Raw genomic sequence first — 13,626 nt, 5'->3', positions numbered from 1 at the left:
TTGGTATAAAACCAAAAAAAAAAAGCAGTTTTAAAAAAAGCTCTGAATGCATAAGTGCTGTTCATTTGGAGCTGGGGCTCAGTCTGATTCCACGGAAAGTTGTTTTTTGTGCAGTTCAGGTTACCTAAACCAGGTTGTTTAAAGTAGAGCTGCTCCTTTCTCTAGAACCTTTCATTCCTCCCTTTGGAAAAAGGTGTCTTTGCAGACTGTTGGGTTTTTTTTAGAGCTTCAGTTTTCTGGTTGGAAAAGGAACTCAAGAAGACAAGAAAAATACAACTCCCCTTAGTGGGGAATTGCCTTTTTGATTTCAGTGTGTCTGCATTCTAAATCACTATGTATTTTAACTTTTTTTTTTTAATTCTCTTTTTTCTCTGCTACCAAAGCTCTGGCCATGAAATAGGAGCTGTTATTTCTTTGCTGCAGAGCTTGTGTTTCTTGAGGCAGCCCTGCAAAAGCAGATGTCTTAAGGATGCCCTGGTAATCCAAGAACCTCTTTGCTCTGTAAATTGTTGCTTTTTCCAGGGTTCATTTCTAGGAGTGATTTTCCCACTGTGAAAAAACACAAACTAGTACAATTGAGTAGTAAAAGTTTACTCATTATTCCCATCTTTCACTCTTTCTATTTCTGATAATGTATGGCAGGGAACAGAATCCGGTTAAAATGATGAAGGTAGAAAATGTGCATTTCTGCCAAAAAAGTGATATGGAAAGGTTGGGTTGGGTGTGGAGTGATAGAGCAAGGGGGGAATGGCTTCCCAGTGCCAGAGGGCAGGGCTGGATGGGATTTTGGGCAGGAATTGTTCCCTGGCAGGGTGGGCAGGGCCTGGCACAGGTGCCCAGAGCAGCTGGGGCTGTTCCTGGATCCCTGGCAGTGCCCAAGGCCAGGCTGGATGGGTTTGGAGCAGCCTGGGACAGTGGGAGCTGTCCCTGCCATGGAAGTGGATGAGCTTTAAGGTCTCTTCCAACCCAAACAATTCCATAATTATAAACCAGCCTCCATGCCCTGGAATCCTTTGCTCTCAGTTTTCTCTGGGGTTCCAGTCACTCCTCCTTGGCAGGACATTGCTGTGTGTGTGTCACCACTGCAGGTTTGTTACAAATACCCCATAAAAATCAATTTTCCTGTGGGATCCAGGCAGCTCCCAGCCTGTGTTGGTGCCATTCCCAAAGCATGCTCTGGGAGTGAGTTCATGCTGGATTAATCTGATTAAAACTCTGCTATCCTGCCTCCCCCTGGCTGCCCTTTCGTCCTTTGTGCTGCTGCTTCTCCTCCCACATCTAAACTCCTGAATTTTAGATTTTCCCAGTTTCCAAGGCTAAACATTGAGTCTCCCAAAAATTCCAGAGCAAGATGTAGAGCTGATAATTCATCTGCTCCTAATGCAGATTTATTGGCATCAAACCTCAGCCCTGTCAGAGCCGTGGCAAAAGCTGCACTTGACTTCAGTGATTCCAGATTTTCCCAAGCTGGGATGTTCTAGGAAGAAAAGGTTCCCAAAAGAAATGGGGTAATTGCAGGCATGTGCAGAGCTCTTGTCCTTTTGCTGTTAAAACAGAGTGTGAGTAACCCTCTGAACAAAATATTTAATGCTAAATATGGGGTGGTGTTAATAAAAATATGGGAAAACTTGGATTTGTTTTTGCACAGTGTAACTGAAGACAGGTGTGTCAGAGCTATAATGTCTATTTAAAAAAGTAAAATCTAGAAAGATATGGAAATTTAGCATCTATACCATAATTGGAACTATAACTAAAATATTTTGATTGTACTCTTGTAGAATTTTATTTTGAGTCTAAGTTTTCTGTGAAATTCGTGCATGCAAAGCCCCCAAATCCTGGGAAATGGGTTTCAATAGGGAATTTCCTTATCTGTAAGTATTTTTGTAAGGTATTCTCCAATTGTGTTTTTTATTGGATCGTATCCATATCTCTAAGGAAGGAACTTCTCAATGAATTTAATGTGTCAGGTCATGCTCAGCTCAAATAACTGATGTAAATTCAGGTTGTGATTTTGTGCCATGGGTTTATATCCTAGAAATGAAGGCAAGGCCAGCAGAATGGGTTTATTATTTTTAGTTCTGTATAAACTTTTAGGTATCTATTCTTCTTCCATGGTTTTTGGTTCTCTTCTATGGAAACATGTGGGGATAAGCTGAATTGTGATAGAATTTAAATTAATCTGTGGCACAGCACTGAAAATCTGTTCCCAGTCTATATCAAAAAGAGATGCTAAAAGTTTTCCTGTTAAAGCTCTGAGCTTCTTGATTGGAGAATGGCTCAAAAAAAAAAAGCAAAGGCTTCTCCTATTTTTCTCCTATATAGTCTTCTTGAAGTTCTTCCAAATTAGATTTTAAATGCCAATTAGGAGGTTGAATATACTAAAATAAAAGCAAATACAACCAAAATGGCCTCACCTTATGGCTAGTGAGGCTTTTTCTCTCAAAAGCAGAACCTTTGCTCTGAGCATGGCTTTGAGAAAGATATTCAGCTTAATGAACACATTAATTAGAACCATAACTATTTATAAGATAATTAGAAACGAAGCACGGTAAACTGGGCTTTTCCTGCAATTAATGGAGGATTAATTACTGGAGGTAATGAAGTGGATTTTTAAATGCATTAAGGTGAAGTACAGAGATGTGCAAGGCTTTGTGATAGTTGCATAATTATTCCAGGCTGTTTGAGCAGAGCTCGTATGAGCTCGCTAATAAGCATCATTGCATCATTATGTATGCACTTAAAAAGACTTACCACCAAAATGACTGCCTAATTATTTCTAATTGGCAGGACTCTGTGTAGTCATTGAGCTGTTTGTAGCCATTTTAAGGTTCATTTAACTATCCTTGGGGCCATGTGATAGATGGAAAAAAGCTCCCGCTCCGCGCTGGCCTTGGCTGGCGCCGTTAATCAGTTTTGGTGGGCTCCAGTTTGAAATGCATTTGCTCCTGCAGAGGTCAAAACCTGAAGTAGTCCAAGCAAAGTTTGGCTTTTTGAAGCCACTTGACTGTATTCATTAGCAATTAGTAAAATAATTGTGGCTGTGGCTGTGTTTGGATTTCCGTCGGGCCGGGCGCGCTTTCATCGCCGGCCCTTCTTACGGCACATTAGCTTCCCAGGAATGCAGACCTTCTTCCCAGAGACCCTGTCAGCAGCTTCAGTGCAGTGCCATGTGTTCAGCTGCTGCACCTTTCTTCAGATGTTTGTTCCCTTGAGCAGCTCCCAGGCTTTCACCAGCAGCAGCTCCCGAGTGATTCCCGAGTGGAAGTTCCTACCCCGGGATGAGCTGCGGGGCTTTGCAGGGCATCTCCGAGAAATCAGGCACTGAGCATTGAGACTGGGAGCCAGGAGCAGGCAAATCCTGCTGCTTCCCAGTGAGGGGGAGCTTGGAGCATCCATTTCCAAGCTGTTGACAGCTCTGATATCCCAGGACATCTCCCGGCAGCAGGAATAATCCCGAACCTCCGCGTTGGGTCAGCGCGGCCGCCGGGAATTGCACGGGAAATGTTGTGGCTCCCCAGCTGCCCTGTCTGGAGATGGTGGAACCAGGATGGAGGGGTTTTATCTGCCCATCTCCTTCAGGTTGAAGGTGACATCCCGTCAGGAGCTTTCCTGAGGCTGGGAAGGTTCTCTGGGGGTAATCACAACCATCTGCAGGGTGCTGTGAGCTACAGGAGCCACTCCTGCAGCTCAGGGCAGCAAATCCCAGCCCGAGAAAAGAAAGGTCAGCATTTGTTTGGCCACAAAAAACAGGGCTTGAGGAATTTCATATCAATGCAGAACCCAAACAATTATTTGACTTAGTGTTTAAAAGAGTTATTCATTAAAAAAAAAAAACAAGCAAAATGTCATTTAGTCATGAGATATTGGTTCAGATAGCAGATATTGGTTTAGATAGCAGAAAATGGGATTAAAGGAAATGAATTGTGGCAGTGTAAACTAAAATAAAAACAAGTCCTTAAGGAAAATCCAGAGTAGTCTCAATTTTTAAAAAACTGGTTTAATTGTGAGACTTCTCTAAAGGTGATTTTTAGATCACAGCTGTAACACCTGGGGACATCAGTAACTCCTGGAGGGGCGTCAGACAAAAATCCCTTGGTTAGTACATTATTAACTCAATATAAATTACACATTTCAGTTCCAAAATCCCTTCATATTCCTATTCCCTCCCCTCCAACATCCCCAGGATGGTGCTGATGCTGTTAATTAACACCTTGGTGTGCTGGGAGTCCTCCCAGAGTTCTGGGGATGGAATTTGTGGAAGGTTTTGAGTGACACAACAGGTACCTGTTTATTTTTGGAATTCTTCAACTGCCTGGTTCAGATAATGGTGATTTCCATCTCAGTGATGGAAATAATTCAGTTTTTGTTTTAATTCCTGCCTTCAGGTCTGGAAATGGTGGTGAGTGAGGTCCATGAGAGCTGCTGCTGTAGAATCAGGAACCTGTCACTGTTCCCTGGGTTAGCTGTGCCTTTGGGAGGATCTTTTGTGTTTTAAACAAAAAGCAGAGCTTAGAAGAAAGTTCCATGAGACCCTTTTATTTAAAACAAAGCCTAGGTCTGTAGAACTCACATCATAATTCACCTTTATTCCCCATTTAAATTAGCACTGACACCAAGCAGTTTGGGCTCAGCATCATCAGTTGATCAGTCAGAACACAGATTGAAATGCAATAATAAAGTATTTCTGTTGCTTTGTGCATTTTTTTTTAAAACAATCCAGATTTTGTTGTTTCTCTCTTTCTGGTCTGATTTATTTGACAATATTTTATGTAACAATTTCATATTCCATGAGGAAAACATTAATTTTTAGAGTAGTAAATGAAATATTCAGAATTTCTTCCCTGGAGTTCTTAATTAGCTGTAAGAATTGGGCTTTGGGAGGGACAGGACAGGGTTTGAGGTGGTAACTCCCAATAAAGGAGATTTTTGGGGCTGATAAAGGTGGCCAGTAAAGGAGATTTTAGGGTGGCAGCTCCATGGTCTTCAGCAGTAATGGAGCTGTTCACTTTCCATCCAGAATATTAAAAACAGTCCCTGCTTTCCTCTCCCTACTCTGTGTTTGTTACATTCAAAATATTTAAAGGGAGATGCATCCAATGTGCATGGAAATTAGAAAGTTATCCCTGTGTTTATAGAGTGTGCCCTGGAAAAATGGACACAAAGTATCCAAACTCTTGGTTTTCTTGTCCCTCCACAGGATTTTGAGTGGATGGTGTGAAATATTTTTGCTTTTCTTGTGTATTTCTGAAGCCTTTTCATGTGTTAATTTTTGGAGTTCAGTTAGAGCAGTTTTCATTAAAAATATGATTTTGTTTTTATTTTGGGAAAATGAGATATTCTAAAAATTTTTTCTATACTCTTAATAAACATATGGTGGTAAAAAGTACAGGTGGAATACTTTAAATTTTTTACATCTCCTAAAGTTTAAACCTCAACCTGTCTGGTTGTCACTGAATTAAAGAAAAAAAATTGCCTTTTTAAAAAATTGTGTGCACAGAGGATGGGTTCATTTGTTTTACTCAGGAAAAAGTAGAGACACAGCTTTTCATCCAGGTGTTATTTGCAGCATATTGTTCATGGTCATTATGAATCCAGTCACTCTCAATATTCCAAATTAGGTGTTTATTTCTAGGAAATGCCTTCATCCTCTCTTTAAAGAGATTTTATTTTTTTTGCTTTTAAATGATGTTGCAGTGTTGAAGAACGAGGAATATTCAGATTTTTTCCCCCCAGTTGTTTCAATTTTGGCTCTGTGCTGGTGCCACTTTGAGATCTCACTTGCCAGTGCTGGTGCTGCATGACCTAAATTGGGATTTTTTGGGGTTTTTTTGCAGTTTCTGAGAGCAGGTGGTGTTCTGGTGTGTAAGCTGATTTCAAATATCTGTTTAGGTAATTCCCTTCAGCTGTCTAATATCAATTTGGGGATGTAAGGACACACAAATATTACAGAGTCTTTAAGCACAGATCATCACTGGGGCCTCAATCCTGGAGGTTTTATGATCCCAAAACCTGAAATATTTGCTTTGTCCCAGGCAGCCAGAGGAGCAGTGTTTACCTGTAATTAATCTGAGCTGAAGGCACGGGGGAAGTGGAAAATCTCAACCTGAAAATCTCTCCTGTCTGTCCCTTAACATTTTACCATAATATCAGAGGTGTTGTCAAATTTACAACAAATAATTACCTGGGTCGTGATTCCATCTGGAAAATGGATTGGAGCCTTTTCCATGGCTCTGGGATCCATCCAGGCCTCGCTGCCAGGGCAGATGCAGAGTGACTAAAGCCTGCACGAGGCAGAAAGGAATAATCTGGGGTGTTTATCCAGAGACCTGGAAGAAAGCTACACCTTTGTTTTTTCCAAATAGATTCCAGCTGTATGGAGAATGGAATAACAACACGTGTTTGTAGGAATTAATTTCCAGGTCTGATGGATCTGCTTGCTAATAGAATGTGTTACTCGTTTGTTCCCATAGAATTCATGTTTCCCTGTTTTGTTTTTTTTTAAATGTCTTTCCTCCAGGATTACAACATTTAAACTTTCATTCAATCCATTTTTTCCTGGTTGCTTTTTCCTCAGCCTGAGCAGTGGCAGTTCTGGGATTTGCTTGGGAGGAGAAGGAATTCCCTTGCTGGAATCTTTGTGTGCCAGATCAACAACAACTGTTTTGCTTTTGCCTCACCTCGTGCTTTAAACTTTTTGTGTGACCAGAAGACAAGTTGGGGATTCTCAACTCAATTGAGCTTTTTTTTTGTTTTGTTTTCAGATTATTGGAATATTTACTTCCCTTATCAACCTTAACTTTGGTTTTTTTATGGAAGTTTCTACCTAATGTCCCCGCAGCTGGGTACTGCACACATTTTTTAGGTGCATGTGGGGTTTTTGCCCTTGAACTCCAAGACTGCTTTGAATGAGGACAAGGAATGGGAGGAACTTTGGGCTGTTTATTTGATAGGAAAGTGTCCCAATATCTGTATTAACTTCTGTGTCTTTATTATTTTATTCCCGAAAGAATATTAGAATTAAAATCCAGATTTTTCTGCTCAGTCATGACATGGCTACAGGAATGTAGGGTTAGAAAAAAGCCCTGCTTTGGGATACACACTGAAAAGATGGGAGGGAAATTCATGTCAGGTAAAACCAGATGGGTTCTTATCTGATGATCTTAATCTGAGATTAAATTTTAGGATGGAGTTTTTATGCAGATTGACATGGAAATAAACAGTTTATCTCCCTGCTTGGATGGCAGCAGTTGAACCCATGATTTATCTCTCAGGTTACACTCAGTAAAGTCTGTTTTTGGTTTTAATTTGGCATGAGGTGTTGGTTGAGGTTGCAGCTGGCAGGGCTTGGTTGGCTTCTCCCCATCGCCCATTCCCCAGGCAAGGAATTGTGCCTGAATTCCATGGGAAGCATGGAATTTCTGATCCCAGCACTGCTGGCTCTGGGGCGGGGCTTGAGGGGTTTTGGGGCGGGGCTTGAGGGGTTTTGGGGCGGGGCTTGAGGGGTTTTGGGGCGGGGCTTGAGGGGTTTTGGGGCGGGGCTTGAGGGGTTTTGGGGCGGGGCTTGAGGGGTTTTGGGGCGGGGCTTGAGGGGTTTTGGGGCGGGGCTTGAGGGGTTTTGGGGCGGGGCTTGAGGGGTTTTGGGGCGGGGTTTGAGGGGTTTTGGGGCGGGGTTTGAGGGGTTTTGGGGCGGGGTTTGAGGGGTTTTGGGGCGGGGTTTGAGGGGTTTTGGGGCGGGGTTTGAGGGGTTTGGGGCGGGGCTTGAGGGGTTTGGGGCGGGGCTTGAGGGGTTTGGGGCACGGTTTGAGGGGTTTGGGGCACGGTTTGAGGAATTTGATGTGTTTGGGGTCATTTCTCCTCCGAGCTGCCGATCTCCCCTGGGTTTTCCAGCGCCTCGGTGGTGACCGCGGCACGCTGAGCCGAGCCATGATGTGTGTGGAGTCTTCTTGATTATCTTTGATTATCTTCTTGATAATCCTTGATTATCCTACAATCCTATCAACCTGCATTGGGGCACAGGAGGCACCTTCATCCCCCTCAGAATCCAGAGCAGGAGGATTCTCCAGGAGTCTGGAGAGCTCGAGTTGTGTCAAACCAAACTGCTTTAGAACTCCAGGGTGTCTCATCCATGGGTTCTTCTTTCCAGCTGCGTTCCCGTGCTCTCCATGCTGCCTTTCCAGGAACTACAGCTTTGAAAAATTGCAGTTATGGGAATTTTGCCTGCTCAAACGTTTGGTTATGGAATTACCATCGTTGAAAGGTGGAGAATTGCTGGGCTGGGTTGGAGCCATTCCCTCAGCTTTGCATTTGGCATCATTGGCCACACAGAGGGAATTCCTTCCTCTCCCAACCAAATCCCAGAACTGTCACTGCAACCAGGACAAAATGGGCTGAATGGGAATTTAAATGGTTCATTCCTGGAGGAAAGACATTTTTCATCATCTCCAAAAAAGTTCATGGTTGTCCCAGTTCCTGTTTTAATTTCATCCTGCTTTGCTCTGGCTCTGTGGATGATAATTTTTTAAATCTCAAACATTCCCTTATTCTGAAATATGTTTTGTCACTTAGCCACTGCCCAAACTGCTGCTTTGAAACAACTTTTTCCTCTTAGCATCAATCTCATTTCAGGTTTAAACTCTGACTCCTGCTGCTGCCTAGTTTTGTTATCACTCACCTTATATTGAGCAGTAAATTCAAAAAAGTAGTGTTATTGTGCATATTATCTCTATTTAACTTACTGAAATACATGCATTTTAAAATTGCAAACTAATAATGACCTGAAATGTTTTATAGAGTCAGCTAAATTTCCATTATATACACATATTTAATAATTTCTGCAGCCTGAATGACTGCAATTGATACCTGAAATTATTTTACCTTTCCAATAACTCGTACCATGATTTTTTTTATTTATTTTTTTTTTTCCTGGTGGTGAAGTTGAGTTAAACAAGGAACTTTCTCTTAATATGCTTTGAGAGAGAACATGGCATTTTGCTGCAATTACTGGTGTGTTTGCACTCTGGCTTTATTACCAATCTGAGCATCCAGGCTTGATGCAGCGTAGTTGTTCCATTGTTCTGGCCCAGCCCTTGGATTTATGGCTGAACTATTAAAGAGCCCTGAATTTGTTGGCTTTTGTTTGTGGCCATTGAGCTAAAAATAATCTAATAAGGCTTGTGTCAGGTGAGAGATGTTTAGAAGAATTCCAGGGGAGAAGTTGACATCTTGGCACCGGGTTGCTGTTTGCCAAGAAAACAGATTATTTTTGCAAAAACTGAGCTTCCCTGGAAGGGCTCAAAGGGAATAAAACAAACCCTGTCTTGGTTTTGGGCTCTTAATTCCTCTTTCCATTTAAGAAAGTCTCTCTTTTGCAGTTGTAACCTTTTGAAGAGATTAGATTGGACCTCTAAGATAGAGTTCAGTGCTTTAGTGCAATATAATTGGGGAAATACTAAACGCCACTGACCTCATTTCCTCTAGAACAATGAGAATTAATAGTTGCACGTTTTATTAGGCTGATATTCCAGATGTAGTGTACATTTAATTAAGTGTAGTTTCCTTTTGGTTATGGTATGTGGCTCTGCTTTTTGTCGCAAATTCTTTCTAGTTTTACAGTTTTCCACATGTTTTCTTTCACCATTTATGATTTTTTCAAAGCGGGGCTATAAGGATTTAAATCACTTTAGCATGCAGCAAAACAGTTCCCATTCAAACAATAAACGCCATTTTAAAAAGCCTTTAGATCTTCTGTCACTTCATAAATATAAATGTATAAAAACATTATGCAGTTGTAGTGCCCACCTGCTAATTAAATGCAGATTTCCTCAAACTTGTTTTAAAATCCGCTTATTTGTTTCAACTCTGTCTCTGCTCAGAATACATATGGCCCTTGTGAAACTAATTATGCTTATGGAGCAGCTGTTAAATTTAGTGCAACTAATTTTATCCAATATTTTACATTTTAATTGATTACCTGTGAAGAAATTAGCAAATTAACACTTATTGTGCAGTAACTGAATGGGCTTTTATGGAGACTTTCAATTTTTACAAGCGGCCCGAGTGTTGATGGAATAAAGCCATTTCTTAGGGTTTGAGATAGGGAAGTTATTGGTGAGCCTTGATTATCTGGTGTGAGAATTTAGGGATCCTGAGTGATGCCAAGCATCTGTGTGTTCTGCAACTTAGGACATGAAAAGCAGATTGGAAAGTAATGGCTTTTCACAGAATTTTGGGAACATATGGGCTTATCTGGATCTAAGAACTCTTTGAAGATCTTTGAACTTGACTAAATGACTTAACCTTTGGCATGGTGGGTGGGTGTTTTGGGTGTTGTTTGGGGGGGAAGGGGATCCATGCTGGAAATCTCCTCTCCAGCTTCATTTTTTGGTTTGTTTTTTTTTTTTTTCTCCCCCCCTCTGGTAGTTCCATCATTTGAGCATTTGGGGTCTTGCTTTAATAGGACTAATTGTGATTCCTGTTATTTTTCAATGGCAGATGAAATAGAAAATTTGTCTTCTCTGCCAGATCTGTGCACTTTTGTTGTGGTTTGGTGATGAGTTGGGGACACAGATGACTTTTAGAAGCTGCATTTTAAGAAGTTTTATCTTGATTTCCTGTCCTGTAGAACTTGCAAGATCCTTTAATAGGAATTAAGGAACAGTAGAGAGACTCTTCCCAAGGCCATGGAGTGATGGGACAAGTGGGAATGGCCTAAAGCTGATGGAGGGGAGGTTTAGGTGGGATATTGGGAAGAAATTCATCCCTGTGAGGGTGGTGGGACACTGGCACAGGGTGCCCAGGGAAGCTGTGCCAGGCAGGGACACCTTCCACTATCCCAGGGAGCTCCAATCCCTGTCCAGCCTGGCCTTGGACACTGCTAGGGATGGGGAAAGTTGGTGCCATAACTCTTTAAATTTTTAAAGTCTGTTTCCTTTATATAAATGTCATCTGCCACCAGTTCTGCACAGACATGGGAATGAGCAGAAATCCAGGAACTGAGCATCCAGCCCACCTGAGCTGAATTTGCTCTTTGCACCTGCAAAAGGTAGAAGTGAACTCCAGGTTTGAGCTGAGAAACTGAAGTTCTCCAGCAATAAATATTTTAGATTCCTCAGTTATTCCTGGTAGGAGGACTGTGCCCTGAAGTGAGGAGAGGCCCTGCATCAATTAAAGGTGATTTGTGGTGCTACAGGGCTTTGTTTGTTTGTTTGTTTTGTTGTTTGGGGTTTTTGGCTTTTTTCCTGTTTTGGCCTTACCTGCAGAGTTCTGAGAAATCAGGGTTACCTGGGAATGGTGCATTTAGGGCAGTGCTCTGTAAATCTGTGCTGCCTCATCATGATGTTTGTAAGAACAGTGTCTCTGTGCCAACCAAAAATTAGATTCCATATCCAGAATGCTCTTTCAAGTCAGAACTTCCTCTGCCTGAGGGGTAAGGATGGATGGGTGGACACTTTTACATTCGTGATGACACTAAAAATCCATTTTGAGCCAGCAAATGTTCTCCAGTTAATAATACAGCAGTGCAGTGGTAATTTGATCTATTTATTAGTGTTAATAGAGTGGACCAGGATGGGAGAGCTGCTGTTGGAAGGTACCAGCTGCTGAAACAGGAACCCAGCCCTGACCTCTGGAGCTGCTCCTGCCAGGAATAGGAACCTGAACTCCCATGTGCTGGATAAATTCCAGAAATGTAATTTATAGCCTCATCTGGATGGGGGATTTTCTTCTGCCTAGTCTATTGTTGAGTTTTATTAAGCAGTTGTTGTTTCATAAGATTTTTTCATAAGGGATTTTTTTTCTGTGTGATTTGGCTTTTTAAAGGCCTTGGGAGTTTCACACTCCAAGAGGTGCTAAAGAAACTTTTTATACTGTTTGAAAAATGTCCCCATTTCCCTCAGTGAACCTTTTCCATGAGGTGCCATCAGAACTTTTGTGGGAATGATGGAACTGTAGTGTCCTGGGGTGGTTTGGGTTGGGAGGGACCTTAAAGCCCATCTCATCCATCCTCTGCCCTGGGAAGGGACCCATTCCAAGGCCAGGGTGCTCAGGTAAGAGAAACTGTGGAAAACCTGACCTGATTTCTCCTAAATACCCCTTGTCTACTCAGGTACCTATTAAGTAAAATTTAGAAAATCTTCTACAAGAAATTCAGGAATAATGAAAGCATTTTGGACACACAAAGCACCAGTCCTAATACTTCTTGATCTTTTTTCCCATTTTGTTAATGGCTGAATCCTACGTTGTGTGTTTGAAGTTATTTTGCATCTCTTTTCAGAGCAGGAGCAATCTTTTCTTTTTCACTTTTGCTAAATCACCAGTTTAAGGATATTAAATTCTGAAGTGTGTTACATTATTAAATAATAAAATAAAACTGTAGCAAGGCAGAGGTGCAGGTGAGAAACGTCCCCTGGGTTGTTCTGATGATGGAATTTTGTAACTCTGAAAGTAGGGGCAGTAAGAGCTGAGATTCTCACTCTAGACCTTTACAACATTTAAAAAAGAGTTTGCATTCAGGGCTGAGTAGCCAAAAGCTTCTAAATCCTGGAGGTGAAACCCTTGGTAGCAACCTAGACCTGCTGATATCTGAGTGCTGACTTCACCCTGTGCTGACTGTGATTTTTGGAGAAAAAAAGTTATCTAGGTGTCTCTGTAGAGGCAGGCAGAGGAATTGATGGTCTTTTGTTAGACTAATTTGGTATTTTACATTTGGGGGATCCTTTCTGTCTGCTTGGAACTTTCTCTAGTGAAGGAATTGCCTTCCTTCACTATCTGTGTGCTTCTGCAGGAGTTCTGGTGACTCTTGTTGTGCTTGTTTAGATAATCCAATAGATCCTGTCAAAGATTGAACCTGTTTTAATCAGAATCTCTTCCTCAGCTGATTTGGGGTCGTTTTTCCCTGTCAGTCTACCCGATGCCTTAGGATTTAGGTTTTGTATTTTCCAGATCTTGTAGTGCTTTAGTGTGTAACTCTAAAACTCCATAGCCTGGCAGCTGCTGTTCTCACATTTTATTCAGACAAAATTCCTCTCTAGGCCTGGGAATCAAGGTCACCCCGCTGTCTCCAAAAGATATAAACAAAAGTGAGTTGGGGGGGGAGCAAACTGGGGGTAAATGACTTCATTACCTGAAGCTGTAATTGGGGGATTAACCCCTGATATGTAAATAGAGCTAATTTATAATTGTGTGAGGAACTCCTGACCATTGTCCATCCTGGGTGCAGCCTCTGGCTGCCCAAGGTGTCTCTGTTGAAGGCCTTTAACAAATCCCCACTTTTATTCTCTTCATCTTGCCCAACCTCTGCTCTAGGGAGCCACTCCAAGGCATCATACCTGATCAATATTTTTATTGATCTGAGGGGATCGAGTGTTTCATTGGTAAATTGGCAGATGACACCGCGCTGGGAGCGCGTGTCCATCTGGCAGAAGGTTTGGTTTGTCACCTGAGAGCTGTGCTCAGGTGGGGTCAGTCTCTTTCTGCAGGCAGCCACTGACAGGAGAGGACACGGTCTGAAGCTGTGCCAAGGGAAATTTAGGTTTGATATAAAGAAAAAGTTTTTTTACAGAAAGGGTGATAAAGTATGGGAATGGCCTGCCTGGGGAGGTGGTGGAGTTGATGCCTTAAGTTTTAGCT

The 13,626-nt window shown here is 42.0% G+C and overlaps 1 protein-coding gene across 1 annotated transcript in view; it reads left to right on the top strand.

Moving 5' to 3' along the window:
* RSRC1 (arginine and serine rich coiled-coil 1) overlaps positions 1–13,626 on the top strand; it is a 97,597-nt gene that overhangs the window by 9,439 nt on the left and 74,532 nt on the right. The gene's annotated exons all lie outside the window — the stretch shown is intronic.

This window comes from Cyanistes caeruleus, chromosome 10 (assembly GCF_971803275.1).
Source record: "Cyanistes caeruleus chromosome 10, bCyaCae1.hap1.1, whole genome shotgun sequence".
Classification (NCBI taxonomy): Eukaryota; Metazoa; Chordata; class Aves; order Passeriformes; family Paridae; genus Cyanistes; species Cyanistes caeruleus.
Note: the sequence above shows the minus strand (reverse complement) of the source record. Positions and strands in the feature narration are given on the sequence as shown.